Below are 16,147 nucleotides of genomic sequence, written 5' to 3' on the forward strand. Positions count from 1 at the left end.
TGGAAGCGCTGATCCTCGTGTGACTGTATTTGGAGATGGGGCCGCTAAGGTAGTAAGGCCATAAAGATGGGGTCCTGATCTGATAGGATTCGTGTCCTTATAAGGCAACTCATGAACGAGCTACCCCTACTCCTATACACAGAGGAAAGGCCATGTGGAAACACAGCAAGAAGGCAGGTCTATAAGTCAAGAAAAGGACTCTCACCAGAAATGGACAACCCTAGCATCTTGAATTTGTTATCAAACAAAAAGAGCCAAACTAGCAGAGCCAAACACCAAGAATTGCAGTGGAGAAATATTGGCTATTATGTTATGAACAAGGTGCCCCATGATGAATTTGTGCACCTTGAAAGGAAATGTGGGCTGTGAGGATTCAGTAGGCAGGCACAGGGGCGGGTTCAGGTCATCCTCCATGCCCCTGTGAGGCCCTCCCACTGTGGCCGCTCTCACATGCTGATGGCACTGAGTGATCAGGACCCAGTGCCAGGCACCACCATCGGGTGTGAGCAGCAGCTCTGGCACTCACTGGGGTGCGAGCAGGGTTGGCACTGGTAGTGGTGTAAGCACTGGGCAGGACAGTGGCACGTGAGAGCAAAGTATTTTTAGTAACCACCAGAGGCTCGCTCTGATGACAGCACATGCCCCTAGTGGTTAAAGCATGTCATAGTGACCAGCTGTTTGGTTGTTCCAGTTCCAGTTCTACCATTTAGTCTATTTGCACATTAGCCTTTTATTACATAGAATGGTGCCAGCTAGGAGATCGGAAGCTAATGCTCAAAAGCCCAAACTCTCTGATGGCACATTAGACACAGCAATATAGGGCAAAAGTCCCAAGTCACCCAGGGTGAAGGCTTTAGGGTTGTGTTGTCTCTAGCTGATTGGTCGGAGGTGAGTAAGGGTAATAAATCATTTCTTCAGATCTTGAGGACAGTCTGTTCTAGAGTCCCTCTGTCTTGTCTCATGGAAAAGTAGCCAGAGGGTCATTCCACCTTGGGCTCAGTTGCTGAAACATAACTTAGGTCACCATGTCATTTTTAGCCTGCCAAGGGTCTGTACCTTGTGATCATTAGTCAGGTCTAGGCAATGTCTTCTGCTGCCTTAGGGGTTGCTGATGATCTAAAGCTAAATATAGTCAAAGTCAGTTTCAATCTCAGAGTTCTAGCCTCCAGAACTGTGAGAAAATGCATGTCTGTTGTTTAAGCCACCTGGCCTGTGGTATTTGGTTACGGCAGCCCAAGCTAAAACAGTATCTAAATAAGTAGGAGGCATAATTGTTCTCTCTCTTGACAGCCTCCTGTTTCCCCTCTACTCCCAGGAGGACCAAGGAGGAATCCTGGCCTGCTGCTCCTTCCCTCACAGATCAGAGGCCATTGAAAGGAGGGTAGTGGCGAGGGCTGTAGTAAACTGAAAAGGGTGTCCCAAAAGATATCCATGTCCATCTCCTGGAGCCTATGAGTGTTACTTTTTATGGCAAAACATGAGATTAAGTTAAGGAACTTGAGAAGAGGAGCATATCCTGAGTTGTCCAGGTGGGCCCAAACGCCAGCACAAGTACTCTTTCTCTTTCTTTTTTCCCCCCTAATGAATTTCTTTATTGATTAAGGTACTGGTATCACATATTTGTCCTCAACCCCCATTCCAATCCCCCACCCCACCCCCACTCATGCCCCCACCCCCCTATTGTCCTTGACCATTGGTTAGGCTCATATGTGTGCACATAAGTCCTTTGGTTGATCTCTCCCTTTTATCCCCACCCTCCCTTTGAGGTCCAATCTTTTTCTTTTTTTAAAAATTGATCTTTGAGAGAGAGGAAGGGAGACGGAGAGAAAGAGAGAGAGAGACATCAACATGAGAGAGAAACATCTAGGGGTTGCCTCCTGCACTCGTCCTGAAGGGGGATCTATCCTGAAATCTGGCTATGTGCCCTGCCCGATGATAATCAACCTGGGGATCCTTCAGTGCACAGGACAACACTCAGCCAACTGAGCAACCAGAGCACAGTGTGCTTATAAGAGAGAGGCAGAGGGACAAACAGAGAGAGGAGACATGTGTAGGTGGAGAAGACATGCGTATGTGTGAAGATGGAGTCAGGGATTGGACTGACTAGTAGCCACAAGCCAGGAACACCTGCAGCCACCAGAAACTGGAAGAGGCAAGGAAAAGATTCTTCCCAGAATGCTTTCAGAATTCTAAACTACAAAACCCTGAAAGGACACGATTTCTGTTGTTTTAAGCTATCCAGGGTGTGGCAATTTGCTACAGCAGACAGAGAAAACCGATCCAGGTTTATTGGTCTGGCTCCAACTCAGCCAGGCCCCTGCCTCTGTGTCTCTCATTTCTCCCTCCTCCCTTCCAAGTCCTCTCACCCTCTTCTCTACTCATTTACAGTAAGAGCTGAAAGGCCCAGAGAAATCATGCTCTCCAATCCAGGCATCTAGCAGGTGAGAAATCTCTGGGCTGGAGAGCTCAAGTTCATAGAGAGGCAAAATATCAATATATTTTCCCATGTTAGTGCTTCCTCTGCCAAGTGGTACTTGGTCCCAGCAGGCATGCCACCTCCTACTCCCACTGGGCTGAGACCCCGAGGCCCTCAGCACTAAGCCCTAAAGCCTGACTCTGGGTGATGGGACCCCTGCCACCCACAGCCTTGTCTGGGTCACAGTTGCCACCTGCTCCTTGGCCCTGCCTTCCTCCATTGGACTGCAGCACACATTTCCCTGCCCATCAGACCCCAGTGGGTCCCAGGATACAGCCAATATTCTGAATCCAATTATATTTCTATATATTGCAAATAAACAACTGGACATGGAAATTCCAAAAACACTTCAAAACTTCATCAAAGAAACATTACATACTTAGGGATACATTCCACAAAATAGATGCAAGATGTGTGTACTAGTTATCTATTGTTGCATAACAAATTATCCTACACTTAGTGGTTTAAAACGACAAACATTCGCTATGGACCAGGAATTCATGAGCAGCCTGGCTGGGTGCTTCTGGCTCAAGGTCTCTCATGAGGTTGGAACCCAGATGCTAGCCATGGCTACAGTCATCTGAAGGCTTGCTGCAGCTGTTAGCAGGAGGCCTCAGTTCTTCACCACATGGGACTCTCCATAGGACTGCTCCTAGTGTGGCAGCTGGCTCCTCCCACAGGGAATGCGCCACAGTGCTGACTATGACCCAGTCTCTGAGGTCCCACACAGTCAATTTGCTTTATTCTACCTGCTACAGCAGGTCAAGGAACTAAGTCCAGCCCATTCTCAGCAGGAGGGGAATTAGTCTCTACCTGTACAAGGAAGGTGCAACAAATAACTTGTGAATATATTTTAAAAACCAAGGTAATCTGTACACTGGAAAAGAAACATTATTGAGAGAAATTTTAAAATAGAAAGGTATAGCATGTTCATGGATGGGAAGACTCAATACTATTAAGATGTCACTTCTCAAATTGACTTGTAGGTTCAATAAAACCTCAATCAAGACCCATGCAGAATGTTTTTGTGGAATTTAACAAGCTTATTCCCAGATTTATGTGAAAATGCCAAGTTCCTAAAATAACGGAAACAATTTCATGAAGAACAAAGTTTGAGGATTACACTACTTGATGTCACGATTTAATATAAAACTGAAGTCCTTGAGTATTGGTGTAAGGATAGACATAAATCAGGAGAATATGAAAGAGTCCAGAAATAGACCCACACCTATGGAATCCATTAATTTTTATAAAGGGGCCAAGTTAATTCTATAGGAAAGGCTTTTCAACAGAAGAGGCTGTGCCCTGGCTGGGTGGCTCAGTTGGTTAGAGCATCGTCCTAATGTGCCAAGGATGTGGGTTCCATCCTGGTCAGGGCACATCCAAGAAGCAGCCAGGGAATGCATACGTAAGTGGAACAACAAACTGATGTTTCTCTCTCTAAAATGAATAAATAAAAAAATTTTAAAAGAACTATCAGAACTAACCCTTCTTTCCTTCCTTCCTTCCTTCCTTCCTTCCTTCCTTCCTTCCTTCCTTCCTTCCCTCCTTCCTTCCTTCCTTCTTTCCTTCCTTCCTTCCTTCCTTCCTTCCTTCCTTCCTTCCTTCCTTCCTTCCTTCCTTCCTTCCTTCCTTCCTCCAGAACATATTCTTGGTGTTGGGGAATGAGCTACTAGAGCCATGGGGAAAAGGGGTGCTTGGTGGTAAAAATTGACAAATACCCCAGGACTCCAGGGTCCAGATAAGAGTTCCAGGAAGGTGTTGGCTTTCATCAGACAGTGAATTGTATTTTTATTTTATTTTTTAAAAATCAGGATAAGGAGGAAAACATCACACTTTGTGCCCTGCCCCCACTTTTCAGGACTTTGCCTGGAAACAGAAAAACCACCTATCTGAAAGCTGTTCTTTCTTTTTGTTTGTTTTTTACCGAGAAGACAATAAGGCACATGTGAAGATGTAAGGTGTGTGTGGTAGGGGCACACATTTTTATGTATATTTTTTATTACAGCGGTAAAAATACTCCCTTCTTATGGATTTAAAAAAAAAGTATGGAAAATAAAAATCATTAGATGTGTTAGGACTTTCAGGATGTACAGAGATGGACTGAAAGCTATTGAAGTTTTGTTTTCCATAAATATGGCAATGTTTGTATAATCATAAGAACAGATCCGACCAGCATTTGCTTGAGGGGTGAACGCTGGGGCTGGGGCTCAGTCAGGTGACATTTCCTGGGGAAAGTGACTTAGCCTCTCTGAGCTTCAGTTTCCTCGAATGTAAAACAGACAATAACAACAGCACCGCCTCACACGGCCTGGTGAGGTTAAGTGAAAATCCCTCACAGCACTGAGCAGACAGCGCCGCGTGCACGGCAACCGCCAAGGGGCCCTGGCATTCGCAGGAGGACATGGCAAGGTGCTGGGTGAGGACCACACCGCGCAGCTGCGCAGAGCTGGCCTCAGGGCTGTGAGCAGCTCATTGGGGGGTGATGCACACACGGTAAACAGCACACGTTTAAATGATGCTATTGGGCGGTTTGACACATGTATACACACTGGAAGCCAGCACCACCGCCAAGATAAGGCGCGTATCTCTCACCCCAGAAGTCGCTTATTCCCCTCCATCAACCCCTCCCTCTTATCTCCCCCGCCCTCCACCCCACGCAGCCATGGCTCTGCTCCTGGCACCGCAGATTAGTTTGTGTTTCCTAGAACGTCACAGAAACGGAGCCCTGCACATTACGAACGCTTCTTTTGCTCTGGCTTCTTTCATCCGGCTCGTTCCCCGTCCACCCTGTTGTTGCATCAACAGCTCATTCCTTTCACTGTGCGCGGTGCCCATTGTGTGACTCTCTCCACTCACCTGTGAGCGTGAGTGTTGTTGCCAACTGTGGGCACCACAAAGAGAACTGTCCTGCCTGAGCTTCCCCTTACAGACCTCTGGGCGGACTGTGCTGTCATATGTCTTCAATTGCCGTCGTAATGTAAAGATGTCACTTTATAAGAAACTTTCTGGCAGGGAATGTGGCATTTTGAGTGTGGGTCTCCCCTGGAGAGGGTGGGAGGTGGGGGTCAGAGTCAGGGGACTCTCACATGCCCTCCTCACCTTCTCAAGCTCTTGCTCAGATCCTGGAGGTCCGGGGTTCTTTCTCTGCTAAGAGACAGCCTCTCCCCATGCCGGGGTTCCCATACCCGGTGGGCACCCGAATTTCTCGTGAGCTTAAACAGTATAGATTCCTGGTCCCGCCTGAGACCTACCACTCAGAATATTGCTGGTGGAGCCACAGAACCTGTGTTTATAAAGTCCCTCGGGAGATGCTGCCATGCAGACAGGCATAGACACTCCCACTCACTGGAGCCACTTTAACCCCCAGGCAACACACTCTGAGCCCTCTGCCATCTGAACCCGGTGCCCCTGTGCAGCCTCTCGCCTGGCCCCTCCCCCCAAACACCCAGCCTCATGGAACCGCTCCGTGGTCCCCAGACACGCTCAGGCTGCCTCACTCACGTTCATCTCTCTGCTTTCTGCCTTCTCTGCCCAGGAGCTTCTACACATCCTCCCAGGCCCAGAAAGCCCCCTGCTGCAGGAACTTCCACCCTGTCCTCCTCCCAGCCAGGCAGAGCTCGGCTCCTTCCTGTGGGTCTCACTGCTCCTCCCACCACCTTATTCAGAGCTCCTGTCACTCTGCCCAGTCGTTAACCAGTAATGCCTGCACCAGTGGCCTGTGAGAGCCTCCCAAGCAACTGCCCTCTAGGTCTCTCAATAAGAGTTTTCAGACTTGCTGAATTTAACAAGAGGGTGCTGTTCTCATAATACCCACTAGAGGGCTTTATTGCAACTTATTTCTTACTAGGGTGCTGTTCTCAGAATGTCCACAGGTGGGCACTATTGACTGAGCTACATCTCCTTAGGAATTTGTGTCTGAAATCCCGTTTCCTAAAATGAAGGCATATCCCAAATCTTTTTACTTGATTTCATGTTCCCTCCACCTCTCTACCAAAATCCAATATTTTCCCCAGAGGAGCCGAGTTTCCACTCTTGGGTGGGTTTTTCTTAATTACCTGAAACATTTCCCACTTTGATGTTGGGACTGCAGTGGTGGCAGAGTCATTGCAAAGACTGTGTAGAAAAGGGCACAGGTGAGACAATGACTGCCAGAAGGACACACAGGAGATGGTTCCTCTTAACCCTAGAGTGAAGTGGATACTATATAGCAACATATCTACCATAGACCACAGCTGCAAAAATCCAGGTCTTAGTGATGTGCAAGGACAGGAAAACATCATCTGGACCACACACCCAACACAGAGGATGGTTTTATTCTTGCTTACAGAATTGTCCAACTTCTGGGGCACGGTGGTGGTGGGCATAGCTGAGATCCAGTAGAGACAGGATGCTAAGGAGGATGTACATGGGTGTGTGGAGGTGTGCATCTACTCTGATCAGGGTGTTAACGATAAAAACAACAACATTGAAACCTGTAAAGAATTTTTTGTGAGTTTATTTGAGCCTTACTGTCGACATATGCTGGGAAGCAGAACCTCAACGGATTGAGATAATGCTCCGGAGAATGGTGGATTACATTTCTATATTTATACATTGCAATCAAAGGAAAGGGACGTAGGTTAGTTACAGAAAATTTATTGTTGATAGATTAGGGAGGTGGGACAAAGCGAAGGGGGAAAACCTCTGGGATAGGGTAAAAGGTTAAATGATGGACATGAGCTTCTTTTACAGAGATGGATACAGGATAAACGTAATTAACAGTTGACAATTAGCTTGATAACAATAACAATGAGGGAATGTCTCCAGGCCATTTGTTGTGCCCTGGAAGGTGGGGGGGGGGGGGGGGGAAAGGAAGTTACAAGTTACTCAGACATCTCACAGATAAGTTATCTCAGATGCAGGAAGGCAGAGGGCTCAGTAAAAGGTCAAAGTTGATCTTTGTCAGGTGAAATATCTGGGACATGACTACCTACTATAACCTGTTAGATATTTAATTTTCAAACTATCTTTTGTAGTTATCTTAGGTCTCTGGGTTTGCAAGACTGCCACAGGCCTTCCCTGAGCTTGTCAGGTCAGCATGTGGCTCTTTTCTTTCACAAGGGTAACAGGAATCCCATTGTGTAGAGCACATGTGTCAAACACAAGGCCCTCGGGCCAAATCCGTCCCGCGAGGCCTTGCAATGTGGCCCACACCGCGCTGTCATCACTGCACTCCGCTGCGTTTCCATCGCAATGACAGTTTATGACTGTTCAGTAAACCATTCGGCCCGCGATTTAGGCTGGATTTTAGATTTTGGCCCCTTCTCTGATTGAGTTCGACACCCCTAGTGTAGAGGAAGAGGAAGAGATTAACAGGCCACCAAGCACACAATAGGTGCTCTTCAGGCCACATTTGAGAGAAAACCAACTTGTGTATTAACACTTTTAGATTGCAGAAAGAGCATAATGTGCAGCATTGAAAATTGCCAGGTTTTATTTTTTCATAGAGAATCCCAAAATCTTGGATAGATATTGCACTGATAATGAAAATACAGTTAGCTATCTGTTTGAGTTAAAATAGCACCATGTAGCCAGCCCAGTTTGCTCAATTGTTGAGCATTGACCTATGAATCAGGAGGTCATGGTTCGATTCCCAGTCAGGACATATGCCCCGATTGTGGGCTGGAATCCCAGTAGAACCAGTGTAGGAGGCAGCTAATCAATTATTCTCTCTCATCACTGGTTTCTTTTTTCTTTTTTTTTTTAAATAAATTTTTATTGTTCATATTATTACAAATGTTCCTTCCCCCCACCACCATTGCTCTCCAACAGGTTCCCACCCCACCCTCTGCCCTTTCCCCACTCCCCATTGTCCTCATCATAGGTGCACAGTTTATGTTCAGTCTCTTCCCACTCCCCCCTCTCCCCTTTTCCCCAAGAATCGTCAGTTCACTCCCCTTCCATACCTCTGATTCTATTATATTCAACAGTTACTATTATTCATCAGATTTTTTTTTAATTTCCTTGGTTTTTAGATTCACTTGTTGATAGTTACGTATTTGTTGTTCATAATTTTTATCTTTATTTACTTTCTCTTCTGAAAGAACCCCCTTCAGCAATTCATATAATTCTGGTTTGGTGGTGATGAACTCCTTTAGCTTTTTTTTTTTATTAGTGAAGCTCTTTATCTGACCTTTGATTCTGAGTGATAGCTTTGCTGGATAGATTATCTTTGGCTGTAGGTTCTTACTATTCATCACCTTGAATATTTCTTGCCATTCCCGTCTGGCCTGCATGGTTTCTGTTGAGAAATCAGCTGACAATCGTATAGGTGCTCCTTTATAGGTAACTACCTGCTTTGCCCTTGCTGCTTTTAATATTCTCTCTTTGTCTTTTGCTCTTGGAATTTTAATTATGATTTGTCTTGGTGTGGTCCTCTTTGGATTTCTTTTGTTTGGAGTTCTGTGCGCTTCCTGGACTTGTAAGTCTAATTCTTTCACCAGGTGGGGAAAGTTTTCTGCCACTATTTCTTTCAGTATGTTTTAGATATCTTGCTCTCTCTCATCTTCTGGGACCCCCATAATTCTGATGTTGGTTCGCTTGAAGTTGTCCCAGAGGTTTCTTACATTATCTTCAATTTTCTGGATTCTCTTGCCTTCTAGCTTCTGTGGAGGAGTGTCTTCTGGCTCTTTATGTTCCAAATCTTTGACTTGATTCTTGCGATCTTCCATTCTGTTTTTAGGACTCTGTATAATATTTTTTATTTCAGACAATGTATTCTTTATTTCTTGTTGATCCCTTATCATTTCTTGTTGACTCCTTATTAATTCTAGTTGATCTTTTTTCATATCCTCATAGGTCTTATCAATCTTTTCTAGGAAATTCTTAAAAAACCTTATAAGCGTAGATTTGAACTCTATATCCAGTCACTTTTTGTCCTCCACTTCTTTCGTTTGTGATCTATTTCGTTGTCGCATTTTGCAGCTACAGATGGGGCGGGGTTTCAGGGTGGAGCCTACAGCCTTGGCTTCCGTCAGCCCCGCCCTATGTGGCTCCTGGGTCTCAGGGTCCTTCAGTACTGCTGCAAGTGCCTCTGAGAGAAAGGTGCCCTCGATTTTCGCCTGCTACCAAACAGCCTAGGCTTTCCCCCAATGAGCTCGGTATTGGGGTTCAGTTCAGTTGGAAGTGGAGTTGGAGGTGGCGTTCAGAGCAGTCTGGAGCCCCTGTCTCCTTCCCGTCAGGGCAATCCTGTGGCACAGCCAACCGTCCCTTCTCTGCGCGCAATGTGCGCACCTCCGGGACCTCCTTTCGCCGCTCTCCCAGGGTTCGGCCTTACAGCTCAGCTCCCTATGGATGAGCCTGGGTCCCCCAGGGTCTGCCTAGAACTGGGGTTCAGAGCAGTCGGAACTGGGGTCCAACACAGTCGGAGTTTTTATCTCCTTCCCACTAGGGAATGCCAGCCAGGCACTCAGCCTCCCTCCTCTCAGGCTCCATCCTCTCCATGCGCATCGCGTGTCTCCGTACCTTAGGCTTTTACAGCTCCTCCATGCTTCCTTCTGGTTTTCTCCTTGCTTCTTGTTGTAGAATTTCCAGTCAGTCGACTTTCCTGTAGTTCTGGGTAATGTCCATTTTATATTTTAGTTGTATTTTATTGAAATTGTTGTGTGCGGCTGCGGCTAGGTGTTTACCTGGGCAGCCATCTTGGATTCTCCCTCATCACTGGTTTCTATCTCTCCCTCTCCTTTCCTCTCTGAAATCAATAACACACACACACACACACACACACACACACACACACACCACATAAAGCCATGAACAGGACTCAGGCTCAAATGGATGAGAAAAATAATATTATGACATTATTACTCAGGTTATAGGCAGTATGCAATACTATGAGAGTTAGCAGGATCTGAATTTGGGTACAACCTAGGTTTTAAATATTAGTGTTTGCTGATAAATCTGAAATATATCTCCACTCTAAATCTCTTAATTCATCTATCCCATTGCCTTCTTGATAACTATATTCATGTGAATATCTAATAGGAATATTAATATTAACAGTTTCTAAAAGCAAATTTCTAATCCACTATAAACTTGATCCTCTCACAGTTTTCCTCAACTCAGTTAATGGCAATTCCATCATTTGACATGTGAAGATTGAAAAGAAAACTTCAAAGTCTTCCTAACTTCTCTCTTTCTACTTCCCCCATGCACATATTGCCAGTTTCCTTTAAAATATATATCCCCCAGGCGCTGCCTGCTGGGTCAATTGCCACCGTGCTGAGGGCGGAGCGGAGGGTACTGAGTGCCTTCGGGACTCAGGTCCCACGCGAGAGGGAGGGTGCGCCGGGCTTCCTTCTGACCCCCGGCTCCTCCCTTCCCCTCCCCTTGGTCTCCTCCCGCCCCGCTCCCTTCCACGCTCCTCAAAGATTACCAGATGTCCCCGGAATTGACAAGGTTGATGATGTCATCAAAAGGCTCTTGTTTTTGGAAATGGGGAATCAGGAGAAGCTAAAAGTCAAGAAAGAACAGTTGATGGCCGAAACCGGTTTGGCTCAATGGATAGAGCGTCGGCTTGGGGACTGAAAGGTCCCGGGTTCGATTCCGGTCAAGGGCATGTACCTTGGTTGCCGGCATATCCCCAGTAGGGGGTGTGCAAGAGGCAGCTGATCAATGACTCTCTCTCATCGATGTTTCTAACTCTCTTATCTCTCTCCCTTCCTCTCTGTACAAAATCAATAAAATATATTAAAAAAAAAAAAGAACAATTGATGAACAAGGTTGTGGCAAACCCCGAGGACTCGAATTGTTGCCTTGACTGTCAAGATCCGCAACTATGAAGAACACATGCAGAAACATCAGAAGGACAAAGCTCTCAAGCGCTATCTGATGATGAGCATTGACCAGAGGCAAAAGATGCTCAAAAACCTCCGTAAGACCAACTACAAAGTCTTTGAGAAGACGTGCAAGGACCTGGGCATTGAGTACATCTTTCCCGCTATGTACTACCAAAAGGCCCACCGCCGCTGGGTGGCCAAGAGGCTTTGTGCATTCGGGCTTACCAGGAGACTCAAGAGCCAAAGAAGCAAAAAAGGGCCTTAAAAGCAACAGCAGCAGCCAGGAAACAATGCCCGATGAACCCAATAAGCTCTTCCCAAGCTGAACCAGAGGTAATGAAGGAAAACCAATAAATTTTGTTCAAGTTTAAAAAATAAATAAAATAAAATAATAAAAAATATATATCCCCAAAAGATCACTTTTCATCATCTACACTATTACTGTTCTGGTCCAAATAATTATCTTTTTTTCACCAGGAATATTGCAATTTCTCTAACTAGTTTCATGGCTTCCATTCTCTTTCTTCATAGTGTATTTTTTTTTTTATCCTCACTCAAGGATATGTTTATTGATTTAAAAAATATTTTTATTGATTTCAGAGAGGAAAGGAAAGGAGGAGAGAGAGAGAGAGAAAGGGAGAGAGAGAGAGAATCAGTCACTGATTAGCTGCCCCCTGTATGCCCCACACTGGGGATCGAGCCCAGAACCGCTCATGTGCCCTGACTAGAAATTGAACTGTGACTTCCTGGTTCATAGGTTGACACTCAGTCACTGAGCCACGCTGACTAGGCATATTATTGATTTTTAGGGAGAGAGAGAGAGAGAGAGAGAGAGAGAGAGAGAGAGAGAGAGATGTCAGAGAGAAACATCAGTCAGTTGCTTTCCACATGCACCCCAACTGGGGATCAAACCCACAAGCTAGGTATGTGCCCTGGCCGAGAATCAAACCCTCTTGGTGTGTGGGATGACACACCAGCCAACTGAGCCACCCGGCGAGGGCCTCCATAGTCCATTCTTAGAACAGCAGTTAGAATGGTCCTTTTACAATTCACACACTGTGAATCCTCTTTTCAAAACATTCTAGGGGCTTCTTGTAGTGCTCAGAAGGAAAGCCAAAGTCCTGATGAGCTCTAAGATCCACATCACCTCCCTGGTCTTATATCCTATAGCTCATCTCTCACTCCAGCCAGCCAGACTGCCTTTTGCTATTCCTCATTTTACTTCAGAATTTTTTACTTACTGTTCCCACTTCTAGAAAGTCTCTTTCCCCAGATATCTTTATGGCTCGCACCCTCATCTCCTTCAAAAGTCATTTTTTTTCTGGAATGAGTTGAGTCTTTCTTAACCATCTCGTTTAAAACTGAACTATCTCACACTCCATATCCCTGTCTTCTGTTTTATCTTTCTTCATGGTAGCTAACATCTCCTAATGTCCTATATAATTTTTCCAATTATCCTTCACAAGAATGCAAGTATTTTCATCTTTTTTTATTTATTGTATGTCACTAGATTCTAGAACTGTGGCTGGCATATATATAGTAATCATTATAAATATTGGATAAGCGAGTGAATTGAATCCAAATGGGCCCCTGAGGGGCAAGCAACTGGTGTTACTTGTGGTGGAACTATCCTTGGTGCTGAACTTTGCTTCCTATGGAGTTAACCGTTCTGAAAACTCATTCTGAAGCTTTCCCTGAGATATACATAGCTCTGAACAGATTTCTAAACACAGAGAAATCCAGAACATTTACAATACACTAATCATAATCATCCTGAAATGCTGCCCACAATTTAATACCTACTGTTAACTGCACTTACAACTGGGAAAACTGATATTTATCAAAGTTAAATGAGGAGAGAAACCCATATGGTGGCATAGGTAAGCACCTAAACTGCTGCCTCGCACTACAATTTCAAAACTACAACTAAAAAACAGAATGGACATCATCCAGAACCACAGGAAAGTTGAATGAATGGAAATTCTACAACTAGAAGGAAAGAGGAAAGCTCACAGAGAATCAGAGGAGCTGCAAAAAGCTGAGGTATGAAGACATGCACCCAGAGAGGAAGGGTAGCTGAGTGGTTGGCTGGCTTTCTCTGGCGGGAGGGGAAAGGAAGCCCCCGACTGCACTGAACCCCAGTTCTGACCCCACTACAGTCCAGGCCAGGAGCCTAGGGCTCCTCCTGGAGTCCTGGCCAGCTTTAAATTCGTCTATCTGTACCCTTCACATGGCACCTTCACCCTCTCTCTCCTGAATGTTGCCCGCATTATTCATCGAATGTGGAATGTTCGTGGATCAAAGACAGAATTCTCTCGGGCCAAAGCAATGCTTTCCTCCAAGCTCCTCCCACCACCGAGCCCGGAAACACAGCAGCTGCTCCCATCCCCTGGGAGCCTGGGTGTAGGTTCCAACCGCATGCATATGTGCCCAGCGGGGACGGCCACTGGGTTGTGCCACTTCCGGGGAATTCCCGCCCATACAGACAGGAAATCCAGCCTTAAGGGCAGATGCAGCCCAGGAGTGCTGGCAAAATCCCCGAATGCAGCCCAGGAAGTTTGAGTTCCCTTATGACTTGGTCATTAACAAGCATAAACCACCCCTGGAACCCAAAGCCCTCAACTGCTAGATTTTGAAAACAAGTTTAGTTTAACTGTAGTGCAAAACAACTCTTTGAAGGTGCTTACCGAGACTTCCTGGGCTGCACGCTCCGGGACTTCTGATGCAGTGGTCCTGGGGTGTGTTCCTGGGGCAAAGAATTTGCCTTTCCCACAGATTCCCCAAGGAATGCCATTGCTCCCAAGTCACAGACCATTAGCGGCTCAAATGTCCATCAAGAGTAAGGTGAGCAGACGTCCCGCTTTAGAACAATTTGTCCCGCGTCCCTCGGCGTTTTAAAAAAGTTCAGCCGAATCTCCTGCTCACTGGAAACAAAAGGAACAGCTGACACAGCGCCCCTACTCACCTCTTTCCTGAGAAACCCCGGAGCCGTGCGGCCAGGGGCCGCTGCCAGCCCGACCGGCCGTGGTGGGCGCTGCCCTCCGCCTCCCGCCCTGCGGCTCCTACAGGAGCCTCCATAACTCTGTTCATTTTGTGAATGGTATTCCTTATGGCTGCCAATCTTACTTACCTTTAAGTACTTTCTGAAGTTTAACCCTTTCAAACATATTCTTCAAACAAGATAAAGATTGCCACTACCTTTTTATTTATTTTGTTTTTAAGGAAACATTGTATGCCACCTAAGTTCATTCATGTATTCTGATAAAACGTCTTAATCAGACTTATTTTTAATTAATATTTCTTAGAAGTTTTGGGACAGACTTTATGTAATCTTTCTAAGTATGATTTCTGAAGAAAAAGCAAATGCATTAGTATGTTTGCCTTAAACTTGTAGACTAAACCAACTATTGTCAAATAAACGGTGATAACAGTGAAAAAATAAATAAATTTTAAAAGTCCCGCCGAGGGACACGGGACAAATTGTTCAAAATCGGGACGCCTGTCACCTTAATCAAGAGAGCCCCGATTTAAATATAGTTCCGAATAAAGGAATACCATGCAGCCCTAAAAATGAGAGTCTTGAGTACTCCCATTTTTAGGGCTGCATGCTATTTTGTAAAAAGGGACAAAATGAGCAACCACGAGGTTAGGAGACAGGGGCAGAAGGCAATAGTTCCTTGCCCTCTGTCACCATATGAAAGCGTTGGGCGTTTACTCCTATTGACATGCTGAGCCACACCTTCGCTCAAGACACGCCTCTAAGGGGCATTCTGGTGAAAGCCCCGACCCTGCACCAACTTAAAGCGCCTGGTGTCTCCCCAGGCGCTTCCCACAGGGAGATGGCGCACTGCCCGCCCCGCGGCCCGCCCGCGGCCGCCGCGCCTCCTCGCCGCCTCCCTCGCTCCCTCCGCGCGCCCAGCGCTGGCCGGCGGCCGGGGCGGAGGCCCGAGGCAGGGGGAGAGGGAACGCGGGGCCTGTCGGAGGGCGGGCGGCGGGCTTCGGGGCGCCGGGCGCGGGTCTATATGGCGGCTGCGCTGTCGGCCTGGCTGTCCGCCTCTAGCGCTCGGCCGCCGCCCGCTCCTGTGGGGTCTTCTGCAAGGGGCTGACCCGCACGCTGCTCATCTTCTTCGACCTGGCCTGGCGGCTGCGCATCCACTTCCCCTACCTCTACATCGTGGCCTCCATGATGCTCAACGTCCGCCTGCAGGTTCATATGGAGATGCACTGAGGACCTCCCGCCGGCTGGCACCGCCGTGTCCGCGGGCCCCGCCGCAGAGGCGCAGCATGAGGGACCGGACCGGGCCCCTGGGCACCTGCCTCGCCAAGGTGCCGCGAGGGGACTCGGCCAAGCCACCGTGCAGCCTGCGAGCACGGGAGAGCCCGCGCCCACCGGGCGGCCGTCCCTGGGCGAAGGCGCCTGCGGGGGATGGCCACGGAAACGCACAGAACGAGACGGTGTCGCTGGAAACGAAGCGTGCCCCTCCGGAGGCCTGGCTTCCCGGCGGTGCATGTTTGACAGAATCACTGAGAAGAAATTCGGCTTCCGCGGTGGCTCCGGGCAAGACTGCGGACCTGTCCTTTGGGCCTGCGGAGGAGCGCCTGGCTGGGGTGCCCTGTGGTGTCGGGCAGCCCCGGTGAAGGACTGGCTGGAAGGGCCCCCGGCCGGTGCCGCAGAGGAGAGCCTGGGGGGCCAGGACTGCCACGCGGCTCGCAGTCAGGAACCGGTGTCTCTGCGGGGGCACCACGGGCCCTCCCGGAGGGGAGCGTCTCCGCGTGGGAGCCCCCTGGCCGGCTCCCGGTCCTGTCCACGGCGCTGCAGGTATGGCCCGAAGTGCTCCCGAGTGACACCAGC

At 47.5% G+C, this 16,147-nt stretch overlaps 1 pseudogene; it reads left to right on the plus strand.

Annotated features, from left to right (window-relative positions):
* The first annotated feature begins 10,666 nt into the window (after positions 1-10,666).
* Positions 10,667-11,688, plus strand: LOC118723117 (annotated as a pseudogene).
* The last annotated feature ends 4,459 nt before the right edge of the window (positions 11,689-16,147 follow it).

This window comes from Pipistrellus kuhlii, unplaced genomic scaffold (assembly GCF_014108245.1).
Source record: "Pipistrellus kuhlii isolate mPipKuh1 unplaced genomic scaffold, mPipKuh1.p scaffold_m20_p_2, whole genome shotgun sequence".
NCBI lineage: Eukaryota > Metazoa > Chordata > Mammalia > Chiroptera > Vespertilionidae > Pipistrellus > Pipistrellus kuhlii.